We start from the raw sequence: 5,004 nt of genomic DNA, 5'->3' as shown, positions 1-5,004 counted from the left end.
TTACTTTCAATGTTTAATGATACTGTCAGACCTCCCCATATATCTTGTAAATTATTTTGTTGATATTGTTCCGAATACCCCTATGTATTTGTGACATTTGTTCTGTCAGGCAGACTGCATTGCGCCCTTACCTCTAGGTGGGGTCCTTTTTCCCATTTACTCATCCCACCGGCTGTCGGTATTGCCGATTTCCGAGGCGGTCGTCATGTAGCCCCCTGGCCAATTGCGTCCATCCGGCAGAATTAGCCTACCGAGTCCGATTATGCTTGACACCCACATTGCTGCTCGCAGCTATATTTGGGTGTCAAGCAACTATGTTGCGAGACAACCTATTGTTATTGTACGAATTCTTATTATTCTTATTGGGTGTCAAGCAACTATGTTGCGAGACAACCTATTGTTATTGTACGAATTCTTATTCTTATTATTATTATTATGCTGCCATTGGAGTCAATGGCAGCCCATAGAACCGCTTGGCGAAAAGTTGTGAAATTTGGCACACTTGTTCAGGACTGCCCCATTAGCCCATTAAGCCAATCTAAGGTCGCTAGCCCAACAGCTCTAGCGCCACCAACAGGTCAAAGTTGGGCATGCATTCATGTTCATAACTTTTGACCTATTCGACCAATTTTCACAAACCAGGTATCATTGGATTCCTTGAACCAAGCCCAGTTCAACACATCCTATGACGTCATTGCGCCATGACGTATATGTCCGCCATCTTGGTTTATGTCAAAAACCTTCAAAATGCTACTTCTATCACAAATCTTGTCCAATCATCTCGAAACTTGGCAAACATGATCTTCTGGCCATCCTTGATGAAAAACATCGAATAGATTTGTCAAATTCAAAACCGTTTGCCCGCTAAAGCCAATCAAATTTGGCGGCGAAGCCGCCAAACAGGAAGTGAGCCGATTTCTCAGCATCCCTTTGACATATCATAACCAGACTTGGTATATAGACCCATGGCCTCATAAAGGTGACACTGATTTAATTTGGTGACCTTTGACCTGTAGGGGGCGCTGTTATTAATGTCCATGTGTTTTGACCTCTTTCTCTTCACATGAGTACATTTACAACTTATTTTCAATGTCTGGTGATACTATCAGACCTCCCCGTATAGCTAGTATATTATAACTTGCACAAATATCCGCGACAGCCAATGATATTCAACCGCGAAGCCGCCAAACTGGAAAAACGCCAATATCTCAGTATCCCTTGGACAAATCATAACCAAACTTGATACATAGACCCATAACATCATTATGGGGACACTCAATGAATTTGGTGACCATTGACCTCTAGGGGGCGCTATAATTAATGAAGACGTGTTTTAACTCCTCTCTCTTCACATGAGTACATTTCAAACTTATTATCAATGTTTAATGATACTGTCAGACCCAAGGGCGTCAGTTTGTTTTTAGAAGTGGTGGGGACAATAACCATAAGCTTGAGTGTGGTTTGAAAAGTGGTGGGTACCCTTATGTAAGCTATTCATCCATTCAACGCTGCATTAATATATGCTCTGCAGTGTATTGTCAGGTGTTGAAAAACCAGTTTGTGTTTTGGCTTGTTTTGCAAAACGACGTATATATATATGTAATACTAATACACACAGGACAAAGAAAAGTGTTGGCAATTTAACACTTATCTTGACATCAACAAAGTTTACCAGACAATCAATTGCAGACTGTAAAGGGGTAGGCTACGAAATGAAACGAGGTACTACTGATCAGCCTTTTCGAAGAAGAGCAAGAGTTGCTGGTAGCATAATGTTATGCTGCATTAAAAAATGAAAAAAACAAGCACCCAGAGGAGAATTGCATGATCTGCCAAATCCTGACCACCAGTAAACACTCGCGAAGGACCAATTCACACTTCACTCGTTACATCATGAGCAAATTGCCCGCAAATAAAATCCCCTAGAGTTTAGATAATCACACAGCAGGTTATACGATATTTATGTCAGGATAGGCCTGAGCCTACCACTGGCTCCAAGTCCAACGTCAAATATTTCAATCAGACAAAACAACTCTAACCACATTGGCATAGCAATCGAACCGTGTGTAGCTGCTACTAGCTGCAATCTATATCTTGAGCACCAACCAGAATCAGATGATCACAATCGCTTAGGACCGTGGCGTGGGTAACCTAGCCAGGTCATCACGAGCGAACAAAACCAGCAGCAAAGTTTACGTAAACCAATTTCTTACCTTATGTGGCCCCCCACATGCAGGCTAGATGATGTATCCATATTCCACGTTATCCAGTGTCACAAACATGCTTTTTACAGGAAGCAAAAGGACCGGACCGCCTATTTTCTGAATAAAAATGTCAATTTTGGCTGGCTGTCTTGAAACTTCTTTATTATAACGCTGTGTGTACAGACAGCCCACGTAGCCGCCTGCCCCCTCCCCCTCGCGATGATATAAAAACAAACATTCGCTATTATAAGGCTATTCAAGTGGATGCATAATGTCTAAGAGAAAAGCGGGAAGCGATATAAGATCCTTTTTCAGCAAGCAAAAATGCGCTGTAAGTTTAGAGAAATCTACAAATCAACTTGTTTTACGATGTTTGATATTAACTCGGTTAACTGCTAGTTCTCATCTACTGCTAACGTTAACGGTCAGCTAGCAGTTACACTGCAGTTAGCTACATACCGGCTTTAGCTAGTCTATGCTTTGCCTACTACAAATTTGTCTTCCACTTTTATTGGTTGAGTCACGTCACGTGGAATACCTTTTGTACAGTAGCGATTGTTTCTGGTGTTCCTGTTAAATATATATCTCAAGTTAATTCCATGATATTAAGTACTAGAAGTCATAAAAGCTAGCCTTCCAAGTTCACGTTCTCTCATTTCACAATGTTCGATCTGTATGCGCCACCATGGGAATGCAGACTCATGTCATTTTACAACGCCATGTTTCTACAGTGGCTGACAGTCGACAAATCAAACGACTAGATACCAAATTGCGTTTTTCACACGTTTGAAATCTGCGGATTTACCACTAGATGTCCCTATATAATTATCCATACTATTCATAAGAAAAAACAGAATATACCCTAAAACTATGCAAAAAACAAGTACGATTTACCCCAAATCTATGCTAAAACGTTAAATAAAAACCAAACACAAGTGCCAATAAATGTTTGTTTTATTTATGAACCATCTGTCATCAGGAAAAGGAACCAAGTGCAACAGAACAAAACAAAGAAGTGCAGGGACCGGGAGCTGTGGAGGTGAGGGTCACATAAGGAAAACTTGAACATTCAGAAACTATAACATGAAACATTACTAACAAAGTTTAACATTTTCATAAGGAACCGGAACTGAGTGGAACAGAACTAAACAAAGAAGCTCAGGAACAGGGGGTTGAGAATGTAGAGGTGCAGCAGGTGAGGTTTCTAAAAAAAAATATATGCTATTGCACAATTTAAAACATACACTACAGACAATTATAGTGAAGTCGGCAGGGCTACAACTACAACAAATATTAAGTGCAATTATGAACAAAAAACATAAATAAAACATTTCAGGGAACTATTTAAAGAAATACTACCAAATTATCATCCATGTCACTGACTACATTACAGGAGGAGGTGCCTCAGCAGGAGGGACAACAGGATAACCCTTCCCAAACAGAGGAAGAGCTCAATACCCCTGAGGATATTTTAGTTTCCCCATACCAACCAGATGCACAGCTAATTGAGCCACAAACTCTGCCCAACCGCACTCTCCGATTCCAGGAGAGCTGGTTCAAAGACTACCCCTGGCTACATTACAGTTCTGAAATTAAAGCAGTTTTGTGTTTCTACTGTGTAAAGGCCTTTAAACATAATATTCCAACAATGGCCAGAAATACAGAACAAACCTTCATTTCCTTGGGGTTCAGGAACTGGAAGAAGGGTAGGGGGGCGTTCGACAAGCACACCAACAGTAAGGCACACATTGCTGCTGTAAACAAACACACACATACACACAACTCTGTCAGGATGCAACTTTGCAGCATCTCAGAAAAATCACAAGAAGCAGCCAGGTCAGCACTGGAAAAGATTGTGAGTTCACTGAGGTACCTTGCTAGACAGGGATTAGCTCTCAGAGGCCATGACAATGATGAGGGAAACTTCAAGCAGCATCTGGAGGAGAAGGCTGAGAGTGACCCAAAACTGGCAAGCTGGTTGCTGAGAAACCATGCCTACACAAGTCCTGAGTGTCAGAATGAGATACTGCAGTTAATGAGCAACGCTATTATCAGGCAAATAGCTAAAAACATCCATGCTTTACCTGTACTGCAGTACTCCTTGATAATGGACGGAACACAGGATATATCTGGCACGGAACAGATTTCAATTTGCCTCCGGTATGTGGATGCTGACCTTGAGCCAAGGGAGGACTTTGTTGGTCTGTACGAGGCCTCTTCAACGACCGGGGAGCACCTTTTTAGAATTGCCTCTGATGTGCTGCTCCGTCTAAACCTGCCGTTCTCTGGTCTTCGTGGGCAGACCTACGATGGCGCAGCCAACATGTCGGGGCACTTGTCAGGGACACAAGCTCTGATCCGGAGACAGCAACCATTGGCCAACTTTGTCCACTGTGGCCCACACTGTGTAAACCTTGTCACACAGGCTACGTGCAAATCCACACCGGTGATAAGGGATGCCCTGCATTGGATCCATGAGCTGGGATGCTTACTTGCCCAGTCTGGAAAATGCAAGACCACTTTCAAAGACATTGCCATGTCCACCACAGGCTCCTTCACCTCCATCAAGCCTCTGTGTGCCACCAGATGGACTGTGCGTGCTCCAGCCATCAGAGCAGTCCTCAGCCAGTACAACGCCATCATGAGTGCGCTGGAGGAGATGGCCTCCGCTGCAAAGGTCAACGACAACACTGCCTCTAGAGCACATGGTGTTCTTCAGAAGCTGGAAAATGGAAACACCGTTCTTGGCCTTCTCCTGGGTCAAGAAGTCATCACAAGGTTGGAGGGGCTGAACTCAAGT

The 5,004-nt window shown here is 42.9% G+C and overlaps 1 long non-coding RNA gene across 2 annotated transcripts; it reads right to left on the bottom strand.

The window, feature by feature from the left end:
• Nucleotides 1-3,026: 3,026 nt before the first annotated feature.
• On the bottom strand, nt 3,027-4,418 carry LOC130386405 (uncharacterized). 2 transcript variants are annotated; one of them, XR_008896121.1, is made up of 3 exons: nt 4,078-4,418; nt 3,876-3,958; nt 3,027-3,235 (listed from the first exon to the last, which is right to left on the bottom strand). It is a non-coding gene; the product is annotated as an uncharacterized LOC130386405 (long non-coding RNA). The 2 variants fall into 2 exon arrangements; XR_008896122.1 differs by having other exon boundaries at nt 3,027-3,958; nt 4,078-4,210; nt 4,289-4,418.
• Nucleotides 4,419-5,004: the final 586 nt, after the last annotated feature.

The sequence above is a fragment of the Gadus chalcogrammus genome, chromosome 7 (genome assembly GCF_026213295.1).
Source record: "Gadus chalcogrammus isolate NIFS_2021 chromosome 7, NIFS_Gcha_1.0, whole genome shotgun sequence".
Classification (NCBI taxonomy): Eukaryota; Metazoa; Chordata; class Actinopteri; order Gadiformes; family Gadidae; genus Gadus; species Gadus chalcogrammus.
The sequence above is the reverse complement of the archived record's forward strand: the minus strand, read 5'-3'. Positions and strand labels throughout refer to the sequence as shown.